The 18532-nt window shown below is 34.3% G+C and overlaps 1 long non-coding RNA gene across 1 annotated transcript in view; it reads right to left on the reverse strand.

The window, feature by feature from the left end:
• Positions 1 to 1079: 1079 nt before the first annotated feature.
• Positions 1080 to 18532, reverse strand: part of LOC136565458 (uncharacterized) — a 28759-nt gene continuing 11306 nt past the window's right edge. Inside the window, exon 2 of the long non-coding RNA XR_010784865.1 lies at positions 1080 to 3882. This is a non-coding gene — a long non-coding RNA (uncharacterized lncRNA). The remainder of the gene's footprint in view (positions 3883 to 18532) is intronic.

Here is an 18532-nt window from a genome sequence, read left to right on the forward strand (position 1 = left end):
GACTGCCTTTACTGCAATAACCAGTGATCTGCTGTGCACATGTGCACATTTTCATACCACTGGAGTTTTAAAAGTATAGCATTGCAACCTGTTGTTTGCATAGTTGTAACATCTGTAACAACACAGCAAAAATCACTTTTTTGGGATGCACTCTGCTACTTTTTGCCAGCATTAATAATTCTGAATTTTAGTATATTAGATAGATACCAAATTATTAAGACTTTTTATTTGCTAAATATTAGATATTTATTACTGTTATTGGTTTTGTTATTGTTATTATTATTTATCATATGGCTTTCATGTCCAAGACAGGAGACAGGGTGGTCATGTCCCACTGTAGAGAAGTACACTTGTAGGCTTGCTGCTGATCCAGTGAGGCTTCTGAGTAATTTCCTGCTAGAAGGTAATGGTCTGCAAGTCAACTTAGTGGTTTTTAAGGGTATCAGAATGATAGCACTCATGATTTGGAAAGTGCCCAACCTGTAAATGATTTAACATGCCTCGTCCTCAGGTGAGTCACACATCTCCTTAAGTCCAAAAATGTTTCACTGACAGACCTATAACCAATATAACCAATATAACCAATTGGAAGCTTTTTTTTGATCCTTTAATTAACATACTAGGTCTCCTTGTGTATTTAACTTGGGTCAGAGGTCCAGAGTGCAGTGAAAGCAAACAGCTTCCATCTCAGTAGCACACATAACACATTAATTTAAAAAAAAAATAAAAATATCTTCAAAAGCAGTTTATATACATCTATTCTTTATACATAAATCTGTTGAAATAGTAGCAAAAATAGACTTTTTGAGGAAATAACAGGATTTGTAGCTCCCTGACTGTTTTCTCTATTCATTTTTGAAGTGTGTTGAAATTTTCAGGTTCCATATGGACATATATAGTCACCTAAATTTCTCTATTAGGTTCAAACAGGTTTTTAGTAATTATTTTTTTAATTCTATGTTTTTTGACTGTATGATTAATTAAAGTAAATAATCTCCAGATGGAATGAAATTCTGTTTCTTGAACTTATGCAAGTAATGCAGTTAAGGTAGCTTGAAATAACGACATGCACAAATTAGTCATTTTCACAATTAAAACATAAGCCCTAAAGATGCTCTTATTTATTTAAATCACTCTGGATTTAATTAAAGACAGATAACAAATTGTTATCAAAGGTTAATCTCTTTTTGAGTCTTTAATTCACCAACAATTATAACATATCCATTTTTATCACAAAGTAATTATGGTTTCTTCTATTATAGTAGAGCCTGATACATTTGGTGGCATCTTGTAAGCATGTCAGTGATAAATAACAAGCATTTCATACATCTGTGCTTCAGCTCTTAGCTGGCACTTACCACTGGCAAAATTGCAGGTAACAGACACTGTTGTCCCTTCACTGATTACCTAAACAGAAAAATGTTGCATTCTTGCTTTTGATATTATGATAAAGCATCTTAATTCTGTATCTGCTTTGTTAATTACCTTTCCTACCATAAATGCTGAAAGTTTCAGACAGGAGTCAAATTGTGGGGCTTCCTACGTCTCTGGCCCTATAAACTTGGGCCTTTGCTCCAGGCCAGAACACATTTCAAGAATGACTGCAAGAGCATGGGGCTACACTCAGGGTCAAGATATGGGATATGCCAGAGGACAAAACTGCACAGCCCCATTGCATAGCTCTGTGGTGACAACAGCCACACTAGAGCAGAGCTAAAGGCTGGCAACATGGGGCAGGGGTCAGGAGACACCACCCTGGGCACACTCCTTGCCCGTTGTCAGAATAAACGTGATTAGTACTGCCAGAATAAACTGTGGAGATGCCATTTGCTTGTTGTAGTTTATATTTACATAGATTTTCTAAAGATTCCTGTAGAAATTCTACTAATTTCCTGTTAATTTCCTTTTCTGTATCATAAAATATGTACAGCCATATAACAGCAGTTCTGTTTCTGTCACCAAAATTCTCTACAGGAGATTCACAAGTCTTTTTTTTTTTTTTTAATCTTGTTCTGTCAAGAAATAGTAATGAAATCAGCCTGCTTATCTAATAGGAAAGCCATGGCATTTAAGATGTTAGCCAGACAAAATGTTGCTGAAAGTTTAGAAGCTGAAATACTAAGATATGGGCCATACTAATTTCAAGTTTTTGTGATGATGACAGAATTCTGATGATGATGGGATCTCCTAAAGAAGCCTCTTTTATTCCCAGCAAACCTCATTTCTATCAGTCTCCAGAGACCTGTATGTTCCAGAGAGGATACCAAAAATCAGTCCATTAAACAGTTTAAAAAATAAAACAAAAAAAAAAAAAGTGAAACAAAAAAATACCCCACTTAAACATTGCCTGCACTGCCCTAGAGACCCATCTCGTCCAGGACGTGTAGTCTAAACTTTTATTTTAAAAACATGAGGTCCAACAGGCAATTTTAAATACCCTATGAAATGCTTCCCTTTTTCATTGTGAAACTTCTAGAGACTGTACAACACTGCAAAAAGGGCATTATCATCTTCTATTTGCAGACAGGGCAAATAAGATTAAATGCCCAACACACTTCTGAAGTAGCAGCAAAGAACAGGCCCTGAATTTTTCTTTCAAGTGACCCTAACACTCTGCCAAACAAATCTTTTTTTCCCCTGCCTGAAGATTTTCTTCACTGTGAAATGCCTTTTTTTGTTTCCTATTATTTTTTTAAGAAAATTAGACAGTTTCTCCAGGTTTTTGTTGTATTTTGTCTTTATTATTTCAGAGATCTTCTCACAGTTTGGAAAAATAATAACTTCCCAGGCTGCATTTATTAATTTCTGTTGAGTAACCTTAATGTCTTAGTGCTTCCTTTGTGAATGGAAAAAAAGTCATTACTTGTGCTTCCTCTTAACATCTACATTCCCACACTTAGTACAGAAAGTCTTGCTGATGTGTCTGGAAATTGTACTAATTGTCACTAAATTCAAGGGTTTGATTCAGAAAAACCTGTCTTAAACAGGAAAGGGGAAAAAAAAGGCAGGCCAGCATTAAAACACATAGTTAAACATTTATCTAAATTTGTAACCAAAATATATATAAATACTGAGGTGGAAGGCTGATTAAGCAGTACAATTCATTGCATGAATCAATAATTTTCCTTTAAAAATAGCCTAAAGTCCTAATCAATTAAAAGATAATTTCCTTCAGTTTAAAACAAACTTAAGAAGGGTCAAAGATTGGTCCTGCAAGCTCTGACAGTCAATTTAAGTAGTCATTCATGCAAGCAATGATAGAAACATCCCATCTTTCATATACCTGTGGTAGGACAAAAATCATATAATACAATGAAATAGAATTTAAGGAAATTTTAAACAATGAGATTTTTCTGCCCCTGACTATGTCCCATTTCTTTTTGAGTTTTGGGAAGCCTTAATGGTTCATAGCAGTGGCCAACAAAGAGTGACCTCTGGACAGCCAGTTCTGGGATTTAAACATGTAAATAATTTTTTCTCTTCGAACTTGAAAATGAAGGGTACAGTTTGCTCTGCCACCACTCGTGGGGCTTTGTCTGATGACACAGATGTAGAAGCTTTGAGAAAAATGGAAATGTGAGTTGCCAGAAGCAAAACCGTGAGCAAATCCTGGTAGCGAGGTCTCTGGTCCCGTTGCAGGTCAGCGTCTCCTTTCTGTCCCTTGCCAGTGGTGGGGGCTGTTCCAGGGCTGCAGTTCTGTGCTGTGCTGCATCTCGAGCTGGCACTGTGACTTGCAAGGTTTGTTCACATGATTACAGGCAGGAGAGGCTTTAAAGTACACAGCCTGTTAAATTCCAGTAAATGTGCTACTGCATATTTTAGAAGGAGCTCCTTACCACGTGGTTCACAATTAGTGTGTCCATTTCAGCACTAAAAAGATACCTAGGAAAAGAAAATGTGTGTGTAAGTACAAAAAAGTATCAGAATAGAGCACTTAGACTGAATAATTAATACCATTTCATGTTTTGCAACCATATATTTTAGTCATCAGAGATGACCAAGGCTACAAATTCATGTTTATTGACAAGGAAACATGTCTTAAGTCACCAGTTAAAATGGATTTTTATGGCGGCTGGTCTTAATAACCAAGAGGCAAAACTATGTTGCACTACATGAACATTCTGGAGATACATGTTAAATGGCCAAAATGATTCTCTAACTCACCAGGCAAAAAGGCAATAGAACAGTTATTGAGTCAAAACAAAGAAAGAATTGTCCTATTCTCCCTGTATCTATCATTTTAAATATGAGCAAAGTCTAGTCTAAAAAAAACAAAGTTAACAAATTTACCAGACTTGCAACACACTGCAAGTTTGCATTATGAGTTTACATAACTAATTATCATCATAGGTCTGCTTCATAATGCTGATTTCAGCAAAAGTACTACCAGGAAACATGTTTTATACCAAAACATAACATTTTCTCACCTCATTTTTACCAGTGAGTACACTCCCTTCTGCTTTACATGGTTCTGCTTCCCTTCACATTTCTTCATGTTCTTACATAATTCTCAGACTACTAAAAATATTTTAATCCAAATAATCCAGTTTCCTTTTAAGAACTTTTCCAGTGGTGTCCTTAATAGTTTAAGCAAAAATATAGTGAAAAACATTTTGCTCTCCTGAGGCACATAATAGTTACACATGAAAAATAGCTTCCTATAGCTTCCTATTCTACCACAGTTGTACCATGAGGTTTATGTAACATTTAAAGAAGAAACAGTTGTTTCATGATCCTGGAGTATCTTGTGTTCCTGCATTGGCATGAGTTTATATTTTGTATAAGTACAGCCTGGCTATGCTTTCTAGCATAACAGTGCCAGCTACTAAAGGAAGCAGTTTCAGTCTGTTCTAGCTTAATGTCACAGCCCAGATGGAGGTTACTGCTCCTTCAGAGCTGCCAGTGAAGCTGCTTGTGGGGCCACTTCCTCACCCAACCCAGCCAGGGTGTACCCAACAAATGCAAGTATGTGACTCGTCAAAGAGGGTAGGGATTGCTCTGGGATTGTAAGTTCTGGTACCAAATACAGCAATCAGATGCTTAGGGCAAGATGCAAATTTTATGATTGTTAACTCCCTTAGAGATAACAAAGATACAGTTAGAAGAAAACATATTATCAACAACCAAGTTAAACCTAGTTATATTTTGCTATCATAGAACTTTTTCACCAATAGATGATCTTATATTTGAAAAGTGTCTAATATCACTAAGGTAATTCCCAGCTGCTAGTAGGAACTTTAGACGGTGACTTAATACAGTATAAAGTGACTTAAGATCCAAAGATGCCTCAGGATGATTTCAAGAGTAACTATTTGAAAAGAATACCCCAAAGAAATCCACTAAAAAGTCCATTCTTTAAACATTCCCCAAAGAATTTCAGTCAGCAAAACACGGAAAATGTTAAGCAATAATAGCTAAAGTTCTGTAAAACAAAAAAGAAACTCTTATTCTACGGTTTTCTTACCTAAGCTGGATAGACTGCGATTCATAATTGAAAGATTTATTCAGAATAGAATATGTAAAACTCTTAAATTAAAATACCTTACAGGCCTCAACTTTCTCCTTCTTTTGTTTTCATCACTCACTGGAAAAATACTCCATATTTTTCAGTTTATTCCCTAATGTACTGACCAGGAAGAAATAAGTCTACAGTGAATCTCTTTTATTTTATTTTATTTTTATTTTTATTTTCTTTTTTTTTTTTTTTTTTTTTTTTTTTGTGCTTTATTGGTTGGTTGGGTTTGGTTTTCTTTTGTGGGGAGTTTTTGTTATTGGTTGAGGTTTTTGGTTTGGTTTGGATTTTTTGTTTGTTTTTCCTTAAGTTGTGCTGCATATTGCTGCCTATTTGGACCAGGCAGCTTTTATTTAGTGCTCTCTATACCTTATTCACATCTGTCAACAAAAAAAGCACATCGCAGTCACACACCAAGGCACAAGTCACAAAACTCACAGAAAAAGTAAAAGAAATGATATTTATATGTCATTTTGATAGTCAAGGGAGAAGAAGTGTCCCAGTCCCTCTTTCTAAAAATAATGCTTCATACAGGTGTCATCTCTGTATTTTACTGGAGTTATCAAAAGAAAAAAAGTTGTCATTTATGGAAGTTGCTTCCTGCTATTGAAATGAAATGATGTGCTTTAAATCACAGTTCAGCTCTTCCATACCTTTCTTCCAAGAAAATCACGCTTACGTGTAGGGAAATGGGAATAAACAGTTTTATTAACCCACCGTCAACCGCTCTCTTCTACACAAATAGCACACAGAAATTCTCTTCTGGTCATCTACTCCTACCAAAAATTGAAGTGTTTGCTGTTTTTTAAAAAAAAACAACCAAAAAAACAAGCAAAAAGAGTAAAAACAAACAAAACCAGTTACTCCTGCCATCCATAGCAATGATGAGCTGATAAGAAAACCTCACCATATTGTCTTTTCAGGCATACCTAATAGAGATGAAGAAGTCTCTAATTAAGGCAATAATTCCACACTGCAGTGCAGTTGCAATGCAAACTCCCATTTACTGACAGGTGCAATATGTGGGTGCAAATTTCTTGGCATCAGCAATCTACTCTTTTGCATTTACATTGCTAAGCAACATCATTGCATTGATTGACTTATGTACAGTACTACACTTTCACCTCTTAGGTACAGAAAGAAAAGATTGATTCCAATTTCGGTGCCACAGTTTTAAACAGATGCAGCACCAATGAATTAGGTGCACTTACTCCTAATTTACAGTCATGGAAGAAAAATAATTTTCTTGATTACCCTACTATTTAGAAAGCTCTAATTCTTTTGGATAGAATAAAGTTACACTGGTCTGAAAGTCGCATGACAGTCAGGGGCACAGTTACATGTATTTTTCCACGAGAAGATGGCAGCTGTCCTCAAAGTGTAATGAGAGTTAACTAGGAAAAGGTGATTGACTGATGCTGAGGTTAATTGCTTGTTGGCATGCTAGAAAGCCTATGCTAACAAGTGCTGCTTATAACTAACAAGTGCCAATTATTTCCTTATATTCCAGTACACATTATATTATGCTAGGCACTATACAAACATCCAGAAAGATCCAGACATCCCTACCCAGATCTGATAAGTTAATGATTTAAGAAAACCATGCAAGTTACTGATGAAAATGGGTCAGGGCATGTGGCTTATCACAAATGTACAGCTCTTCATACAATGGTACAACACTAGAAAAACTTTGTTAAAGCTATCAATGCACAGAACATATATTCATAATGAAAGTATAAATAGTTATCTGGTCATAAACTTTATTTTCTCTATTGCTGATCAAAAGCTTACACTAACCGATAATGTGTACTATGTCATTATTAGAAGCCTGTGAACTCTTTAAAATATTCTAATCCTGTTTCCACATTTTTGTGGGAAATATATATATATATATATATATATATATATATATATATATATTGGTGACCAACTGCATATACATGCTTGACAAAACTTCCCGTTTAATAGGTGGATTGTTATGCAAAATATTGCCTAATATTTGTAGAATGCATTCACCTGGCTTGAAAAAATGCTGACAGAACTTGGATGCATATCATCATCCATTGTTAAGTTGATATTAAATTCATCATTTTGTTGCTAAAGCATCAGTAAACATCAATTTTAATTGCATTAATAAAATATGACTAGGATTGTAGTGACTAATACAGATTTTCCCTATGATAATAATGATTTAAAATAAGATTAAAAAGTAACATCTCCTCAAGGAAGAGGAGTTAATGTACCAAAAATTATTGTGCAAAGCTAACCTGCCCCCCACCTCCTCCTCCTAGACAAGTCATCTACCTTGTATCAGTCAGAATAAAATGAGGAAAGTTGATCTGAGTAGAAAACTTACCCGTCTTTCAGGCTTTCTTTGCAAGAAATCTTACAGTGCTTGGTAAAACTGCATGCTTTGTCTGTTACTCCTTGCTTAATTTCAAACTAAACATATGTAGTGGCATCACAGTGAAGTCACGAACTTGAAAGCCTTTGGAAGTGCATTAATTGTGAACGTTGGGATTTTTAACATCTTTTTCTAAATGTTAAGATGCAGAAAGTGTCAAATATGTTGGTAAGCTGTTAAAAAAGGTAAAAAGTGCCTAAGTTGTGGTTTGATCTCTTCTACTCCTGCAGTGCAGGGAACATTTCAGCACAATGCTATCTCAAGAATTCAAAATAATGCAACAAAACTCTAACCATATGGGTTGTTAGGTACTTCTGGGAGCTCAGCGCACGGTTGGGTGAGGTGACCATAAAAATGAAAATATTTAAGAAAATCTAAAAATATTGAAATTGTATTTGCAAATATTGTGTTGGTATTCCTAGACTGTTATAGAATAGATAGGTAGATTTCTGTACCCATCAAACACTTAATAAAGGATAACTCCTCTAGGCAATTTGCAAACTATAGTTTCATCTAGATATATGTCAGTGTAAATCAGGACCCTCCAGTTCTCAGTTTTTCTAAACAAGTATGCCATAATCTTTCCTAGCCCTGTTTCCGTCAGACCCTCATAAATCTACCACATTGCTCTGTCTCCTCAGAATGCAGTCAAATTCACAAATATTTTAAAGGGATAGTGAAATACACATATAGTAAGTCCATCATCCTAGAAGGACTTAGTAATTTCCTTCACCTGCAGTATATATTTCATTTTAACACATCTTTAATAGACACCAACTAATCATGTTTAAAGGCTACCCCTTTATTATTGCCCTTTATCCATAAACTGCTCTTTTCACTGATCTTAATATATAAGGTGAAGATAGGCAATAGTTTGATATAAATGCTTACATATATGATTTTGATTTCAGCATACATAAGGTAGAACTAGTTGGGCTGGACACAATTTTCTTAATTTACAAGTGCCGTTGTAGAATATATATTTTTTGTTCCAAGTCAACTAATACCCTCAGAAATACTGATGACCCTAAAATTCAATGCCTCTCCATTTTTTTTCTCTAGCCTGTATTTTGTAAAAGAATAAAAAACATAATGACGTTTGTAATTTCAGATCTTTTAAGAACAAAGTACTATCTGAAATTTGTAATACAAAAATTCTCTTTTCCTGGAATTACAGTTTTATATTTATTGAATGCATTCACAGGCTCCCTTAGGATGTGAAATGTATGGAAATATATGTGCATTACTAAGGAAAGAACTAAATTTATTCTTTCCCCACATCATGCTCTTCTTTGCAGTAGAGGTTTTTAATTCAACACAGAGCTAGAATGAGATGGAGCCAATTTCCTGGTCTATATGTGTGACAAATGCTAAAAGTGGCACAAGATTAACAAATTAGTTGATGTATATATCTTTAAAGATTTTTGACTATGTCCCAAATCAAAATGCATGCTTATTTGAAATGAAGATTTCCTTAGAGTTAGGTATTAGACAGAAACCTTATGAATTCTTGTAATTTTAAGATGGAATGGTGCAACGTCAGACAACTTAAGAATAGCAACCTGAAAAAAATATCTAAGAAGGTTTTTATGGCACATCGCTCTAATAATTTTATTGCAATAAATCGTGTATTTTTAATGATAAAATATGATCTTTTGATAAGAAATTTTCTTTGAAAAAAATAATTATTTCAGTACACAGGTATCTCTCAAGAATGAATATTGACACTATTAACTATCAAAATATGAAATTCTCTCGTGTTAAGCAATGTATCAGATAGAAGCTTTTTTTAAAATGAGTAGAGGGAGATCTACAGTATAGACAAGTGTGTCATTATAGAAAGGTTTCTTTATGATGATTTGAAATAAAAAGTAGGGAACTTGACCTTTTTAGCTGACATAGTAATCACCTACTTGATGTAATCCAGATATCTAACACCAAACAATAAAAACATCTGTGACAACAAACCATGTAAAGCTTGTGGAATTATTTAATTTTTTTTTAAAGAAAAGATAGCAACATTTAATAATCAGATAAGCCTGGATTGGTTCTTCTTACACAAAAACTTTTGTGTTTTGCAAATGCTAGGTTTAAGGGGCTATAACTTAGAAGTGAAAGTTTTTTACGTTCACGTGCATATGTTTTGGAGTTACCTCATTCATTCCTCTTTTAGGACCTTGTCATAGTCCACCTGTTTTGCTTTTGCCTGAATTACCTCAAAATAATAGCTTTCTTTAGAGGAAAAAAAAAAGCTTACATTTCTACTGACTGTATCCAAACATGATAATACACTTAAAATTGAAGAGGAGCCATATTCAGGTTGCATGTCTCAGTCACCCAATCTCCCTTTCACGTATCTGTTCATGTTGACAGACTATGTCATAATACATCAACAGAGAGATCAGCATAGAAGAACAAAAATTCATCGCCTGACAGCAAGAGGAAAACTGATTTCTACTATTAAATTAGCAAAAAATATACCAATATTTCACTACCAATAAAGACACCATGGCTAAAAACATTCACCATATTATAAATTTGAATGAGCATTGGGAATTTTTTGTTTCAATAATACTTAAACACAAGAAAAGGGAGGGTGAAGAGGGTGGACTCAAGGATGTCAACATCTTTACAAGCAAAGAATTGATTTCTGGTAAAATGTGCCATTAAATTTTGCATTTGTTACTCTTTTAAATCTTAGTTTTAAATATTCATTTAATTAAAGACCACTGAGCACTGTTTTTGCAAGATTCTCTTCTGACACAGGCTTGTCCTTATGAGGTCAAGGAGATGTGTGGAAAATGCTCTGTGTTAACAGAGTGCATCAGCCTCTTTATATCTGAGAATTTTGACTCATGTAAAAAGTACTCCAGCTCCCTTATTGCCTGATATAATTTTAATATACTATATAGAGCAGTGGTGTATAGCTAGGAATTTAACAATAGCTGGAATAAATAATGTCTTTTTGCAGCCTGGGGCAACATCTGCCACTTATGCATTAATTCTGCCCCTGTTTGAACACTCTACAACATATGCACTTCTCTTTTGTCTGTTATCCTAGAGTTGTGTTATTCCCAAATATTGACATCATCTACTTTTATCAGCACTAACTGCTCTGAAGCTTCCTAGTCTCATGCTCAGCTCTATTTCTTTCTATTGATTATCTTCCTCACTCCAGCAGGTAGCTAGCCAGCGAGGCTGTCCTGAGAAATAGCTTCCAATGACTTTATACGCACAATTTACACGGAATTGTTTAAAGAAGATATTAGCCTCAATACAAATCAGTGAACCTCATTTAGTCAATACTGCACAATTCAGCTGTTGGCACCCTGTCACATGTTAGTCTTTAAAGTCAACTACCATACCCAATCTGCACATTAGCCATAGTATTTAGTTTCATATTAAAATGAGGCTAGTTTTTCACTTTTCTTTTTGAAATCTATTCAATATATTTTCTACATCACCTCATTGAACCATATGATAGCAATATAATTCTAAGTATAAAAACCTGAGATTAAATGCTTGATTTTTGACAGTGTTCTTAAATATAATAAATTCAAAGGGAAATACTGTTAAGTTAAAATGGAGTGTTTTTCATTAAGTCCAATCAAATGGTAGACAACAAAGGATCTTTTATTTGAGAATATGAAGTGAAAATGAAAACCAGAGAACCTTTACTAAGAAAAGGTCCAGCTAAATTATGTTGGAAGGAGGTCTCCAGATTGAACCTGGGTGTTTCTTTTGCTAAGAATGAATTAAACTAAGATGCACTATGGGAGAACAGCTTACAAAAAAGGAAAACCTGTACTTTACAAAAATGAAAACAGGGCCTAAATACAGATACAGAGAAAGATCAAATATTAAAAAAAAAAAAATGATACTGTAGCACCTAAATTATTCAAAGAAATTTGGGGGATTTTTTTTACCCCTTTTGCATTCCACAGCAGGGTTCCAAATCCTAGATGGACATTTGTACAAAAATAATCTTTTCCTTTTAGCCTAACAGACTATGATCTAAACTATGATTTAGACTGCAGATAAAAGATAGATGAAAAATAAAGTATATGTGCTTATCCCTAAATCTGTTACTTGAGAAATAGACAGCTCTTCTCTTGTTTTCAATCTGTAATATGCACATTTGTTTTACTGTATTCAGCATATCCTTGATGTTTATATTAAAACTTCTATGTGCACCCTTCAGCAGTAGTAAATAAATAGGTATTGTTTCTAATTGTTGGAAGAAAAATACTTGGTTTTGGCATATTTGACAAAGAAGTATTTACATCTTTCCTATAAAGTGTTGCTCTTATAAAGCATAAATTCAAAGACAACCTGCAAGGATTTGTGACTATTATATTTTGCAGGTGTCAGAAAATAAAAAGAGGTCTGGGAGTATAAAGATAAAAATAAAAAGATTAATAAAAAGACAACAAAAAGAAATCCCCACTTCACATTATGTGGTCAATATTTTAGAAAGTGCAGAGGAAAAATGCAGAATCCTTTTTAAGTTCCGATCAGCAATCATCTGGACTTACTGATACACGGAGGTACTGATACCGATACCTTTTGAGAGGAGGGAAAAATTGTCTGCCTAGTGAGCAACTGGGAATATTGATATCAGACAATATCTTCATCTTAAATACTGGTAATTTGAATATATAAGTAGAAATGTTTTGCATGACCTCTGCTTTCTGCTCTTTTCCCTTCAAAGCCGAGGTTCTGAGCCCCAGGTAGGAGACAGATGCTGAAAGATGACCAGTCTGGCCTTCCTGATACATCTTTGTATGCACACACACTCTCTCTCACATACACACATTTATTGCAACCTGATGCTCATAGAAAAGCTTTTTCCTCCTTTTAAGTTTCTACAAGAAATATTTCAGAAACCAAAGGGAAAAAAATTAAAAAGCAGCGAGGTCAGAAATAGCTGCATATTCAAGCAGCAAAAAGGCAGGTGTGGTAAGAGAATTCCTAGTGTTCTTGTCTGCAGTGCTCTGCTTTGCTGTTGGAGGATTTGATGGGTACTTTTCATGGGTCTATATATGCTTATGATAAGTGTACTTGGAAAGAGAAACCTTCCAGGGACTCTTTGGACTATTTACTTGGGTAGATCTGCTTTTTTGAGATAAAAGTTATGCTCTATTTCAGCTGCTGTCTTCTGTGCATGTGCCTACATATTAAGTATTTTTTCCCACCAATTACATTAGTAATCACTAAAGTAGATGTAAATTCCTTTACTTATTTGTTATATAAATTGCATCTTGGTAAATCTTACAAGATACTTATATGCAATCAGTACTTAAACATGTTTCAGTTGTTCTACTGCAACATTTCCTCAATACTGTTTGTACTTACTTCAGTCATGTCTTATAAGGATTGATAGGTAGAACTGTAGTTGGAAAAATAGTTAATTCAAAGTTAATTTCTAAAAATCTTACCCTTTTAAAGTTAACTGTTCTATATACTAATATGTAATAAATATTCTGGATAAGCAAGTGTACTGACAAGAAATAAGCATACAATAAACCATATTTATTCTATATGGTTTATTGTATTCCACATTCTAGGGAAGATGCAGCACATAGAGTAAAACAACATATGCATTACAAAAGTTTACAAAGACAGTTTGATGTAGCTGTTTTCTTAAGGTAATAAAAATATCTTAGTAATTATCACCTGTGTCTCCTTTCATTGTAAAAGGAAAAAAACCCGCAAAATTTCTTACCATTCCTCATCCTTTTAAGCTCATTTTTTTGAGATGCGTGGATTTACTATGTGCTTAAATTAAGCTACAGTGATCACCTTTCCCATACTGTCTTAATATGGTAACTGGGTAGAAAGCAAACATAGAAAGTAGATCAGTATTATTTTATATCTAGGAGAAAGAACAACTTTTGTACCTGAAATTAGAAAGCATTTGTAGCCCATTATTTTCTTGTTAGTGCAGATAGTTTTACTTCCAGATCTCAGGATTTCTTTGGAATATGTTCTTACTATACAGAAAAGTGCACAGGAATAATTTACAGCCAACTTTGTTTAGCCATTTATGTCTAGAATATAGTACTTAAAATATCTAATAGGGAAAAATATTGTTGCTCCCCTGAAAGCATAATTATTAAAATATGATTATAATATTTATCAGTAGGCATTGCTAGTTTCTTTGCTTGATTAGGTTTTGATTAATGCTCAGAAATTTAAATTCAGACATACTTAGCCTCTGATTTTTAGACAGATGTCAGTCAGCATTAGTGTATCAATTTTTCATCAGAAAATAGAGATGCATGTTAAAACCACTTCAAAAAACATGGAGTTTCTATATGGGACCATATTATCAATGCTAATTATATCCTTAAGATAAACATTAACTGAGGTAAAGAGGGAAATCAAACTGTTTGCAGAGCATGTGTGAATCTCAACTGGACATAAAACTGCCTACTTTGCTTCCTGCTTTCCTTCTTCAGTCTCTTTAGTACCTGGAAATATTATGAAACTATTAAAGATACTTTAAATAAAGATATTCTCCTGACATGATTAGCTTGGTATCTGTGTTTCAGCATACCTCTCCAAGCAGCAGTGATTGTGTGCCAGTGTTAAAAACACGTATGTGGCATGTTCTTTGTGTGTTTGCATGCCTGTGTAGGCAAAGATTCATCATCACTGAGTGTAAGTCAGTCACCACTGAGTGTAAGTCAGTCACCACTGACTCTGTGTGTGTGTGTGTGTTTATAGCCAGGTGCTAAAAGCGAGAGTGAGGTCTGAGGGTGGAAATGAAGAGCATTTCCTTTTGGAAGAGCCCTACTTGACCAAAGTCCTGCCCTCCAGTTTGAGAGAAGGATGGGAAGGGGCACTGCAAGAAAGGTCTGACACTGCAGCCCACTGAAATGCCTCAGAGTTACCAAACGTGTTTTAAAGGAAAGTTTTAGATATACAGAGCTTAGAGTCCTATGAGCTGTATTAAAGGAATCACAGCTACACAAACCAGGCTCGCTATTAAGACTACCTTTTGGGGGTTAAAGTTAAGTGGCAAACCAGATGCACAATTTCACTGCAATTCTAAAGACAATTCTGAAACAATGCTCAGCTGGTGCAATATGTTATTTTGTGTTCACAAGATGAAGTGGAATTTAGGTTTTAAAAACCAGTAAAGATTTTGAAGAGTTTTGAGGGAATTAGTCTTGGCTGTCTTCTCACTCCAACAGTCCTTGAATCAAAATTCCAAATCAGAATCTATTATTTTCTTACTCATGTTAAGCAGCGTTAAGTAGAGGGAAAGGATTTTATTTACGTTAAGGAACCAATCTTACAGTTTTCACACAGGAAAAGCACCCTTTAGAGGCAATAGCAATTTATATTTCTTAAAAAAAACCAAAAATAATCAAACAAAAAACCTCCAAACAAACCAGCTTTCATTTTTCAGCGTTACTTAATACCTTTACTTACATTAGATTTCACTGTATTCCAGAAACACACAAGAACAGATCACAACTTGCAGTACCAGTGTTCCTTCTCTCCCTTTCTCTCCCTCCCCCTCTCACCTACACCATTTTGATTTTAAATTTGCTGAAGCCCATTCAATTTATAAATAACCTTAAACCATTGAACTGTTCACTATTTTATTTGAACAGGAGACAGTGTTATTGAAACAAATCTAGTTAACAAGGTAATTAGCTTTTGTAATATTCCTCAGAAGGCTGGAAACTAGCAGTTCATCACAGCACTGTACAATAGCAGTATGCAATGTTAAGCCTCTGCTTATAGGGGCTTCTATCAAAACTCACTGGTTACATTACCAACAAAAGGTGTCCAAGGGCCACCAGAACTGATTTATTCACTTGAAGTGGAAGAATGAAAATATTTTCCAATAGTAACCTAATGTAAAAGCATAGGCTACTGCTGGTGTTGAAAAGATGGGGCTAGAACCACAAAAATCCTTTTTCTTGCTTCCACAAAAGGCTTTGGGCCTAATTATTTTTAAGTATAATCCAGCCAACATCTTCTCATGCTTAGCTGCACTGAGTGACACTATTTGTGATGCCCAGTCTGCTGAAACTGAGCAGGTTGCTGTCAGTTTAAAAATGACTATAATAAAAGTGACCATGAAGATGGATCTTGTGATTTTGCGTTTCTAATCAGTCATCTGTGAAGAACACTTTTGCTTTGATTCAGCAGACTGGTGACAGCCATGATTGATAGTGCATGAGGATGAAAAAAGGTTATTAACTGTCTTCCTATTAAACTCAATGTATTACCCCTCTAGGTGCATCTCATACTTTAACTTAAAGTACTTACTCAGGTAAGGTCAAAAATGAACTCTATAAACACAGTATCCATCCTGTTGTAGATGAACCAGGGGCTCTAATGCTAGATTTTGTATGTTCAGCACTATCTGAATCCTGACACCTTAATTACTGTGCCAAAACCAAACACTGAGCAGACCTTCGTATGCTTCTAAATATGTAACTATACACAAGTATTTTTGTATGAAACAGGAACAGATCAGTTGATTCTGTGTGTTGGTGAATACACACAGACAAATATGTTTTACTTGCTGTAATACTCTCAAAATAAAAGTTTAAATAGTGTTATGTTAATGAAAAAATATATAGAAAAGAGATAAGAAGTGTCAGGTATGAATTTTACGCAGAAAATAGCATTTTACCTGCTCATAGTTAACTCCATCGTTAACTTGATCAAGTGTGATTTAATAATTTATGAAGGCTTCCTATTAAAAGAAAATAAAAATATTTTGCTGTAAATATAAAAGCATCTATTTGCTGCCTTACAATATGTTTTAGTCTTAGTTTTTATTCCCTTTTTACTGATGACAATACTCACGAATATCTACTGAAAAAAACCTAAAGGAAAATGGCACATATATTCATTTTCAAAATAAGTATTTGGTGGAAATACTGATTCCTAGGGTATTTCTAATTTCTCAGGGTGTCTCTGTGAAGAGATAATTTTAAAGGAGCTTAGGGAGAAAAAGAGTGAAATCCTTCTCTTGTGTTCATTTTAGTTCCTCCTGACACTAGAAATTAATTGAAAGGGGAAAGTTGTGTACATTGTGTATGCAGGTTAGCACCTTTTTAGATTCACAAGTTTATTTTAGGAATTAGGACTTTTACAAACACTTCTTCATAATCAGTAGCATTTTAAATTTTTAAATTTTCTTTATAAATAAATTTCAGATGCTCTTTGAATTTGTTTATACATATCTTATATTACAAACATTTTCTCGTAAAAATAAGTAGAAATATAGATCAAAAATCCTATGATTTTAACGACAGTGTGAGCACTCTTATCTGAAGGAATGTACGGACACACTTGTTTAAAATAAGCTCTTTCCACATGGTACATAAGATCTCCCTGCAAAACGCATTATTCTGTATTTGTTTTTCAGAGTATTAAAACATACTTTTAAATTTAGTTTTATAACAGTCCTTCAATTCTTCTTTTACATTACATCAAGAATATTTTTTGCACTCATTAACATCATTCCAGCAGGAAGCGAGAATATTATACCAAGCTAGATCCTTTTGGGGAAAGAAGGAAAAATTATCTCTCTATTCTGACTATTCTATAATGTACTGTCATGCACAAAGTCAGCAGCCTAAGTAAATATTTTAATCTTTTCAAGGTGGTATTGAATTTCAGTTGTCCCTGTTATTTTTAAACAATTTTTTAAAAAAATTCACAGTTGGTTAAAATCCAGAAAAAATATAGTCTACCTAATATGATGATGCTATCTCATGAAAAAAATTATTAAACAATCCTCTGTAACATCTTTATTTCTGGAAAATGTGTTCCTTTCAGGTGTGGACTTGGGAATAGGCACCAATTTTGCCTTCAGTAACATTTCTGCTTTATAATAAATTGCAATCCTGTTGTAGCCCCGTGTGGATTTACAACTGGCAGGCTTTCTCTCTGACAATTTGGGGTCACTGTGGATATAGGTGAGCAATAATTTCAGAGGTGATGGAGATATTGACAGAATTTAAGAGTCCAAATATTTGTAAAATGTACACTCCTACATTGGGTTTTAATTAATAAGACTTCTGGATTATATTGTTTGCCTTGTTTGTGCATTGTACTTTCTCTGAAACTGTAAAAAATATTAATTTCCATTTGTGCCTCTGTCAGTACTATGAAACATTTAATGTAAAAGCTATCATTCCTCCCTCAAGCACATTTAAGTAAAGAAGGAAGTTAAAGTTACTAGAGGCTTAGCTAAAAATCATATAGCATACTTTTAGAAAATCAGAAGTATATGACAACATTTGTTTTGGGTAGCCTTATGGAGGCCTGGAATAGGTAAAATCATTTTATCAGATATCACACCAAACAGAGGCCCTGATGGTAGTGAGAGTTTCTAACAACGAGACAGACCTACGTTTTACTCACTCAAGAGGGGACTGGCAGGATCAAGCCCCCTCTGTTCACTTCATGTGTGTAACCTAAAGACAAGAAGTCTAAACATAACTCCAGCCATGTGTAAAACAGAGAAAACCTTTCAGTCAGTATGGAAGAAATTAATAAATTAGATTTATTCCTCTGGCTTCTTTAAAAGAATTGTCACAAGAACTAAACAGAAGATCCCAATTAATGAAACAAAGGAA

Source organism: Molothrus aeneus, chromosome 1 (assembly GCF_037042795.1).
Source record: "Molothrus aeneus isolate 106 chromosome 1, BPBGC_Maene_1.0, whole genome shotgun sequence".
Lineage (NCBI taxonomy): Eukaryota > Metazoa > Chordata > Aves > Passeriformes > Icteridae > Molothrus > Molothrus aeneus.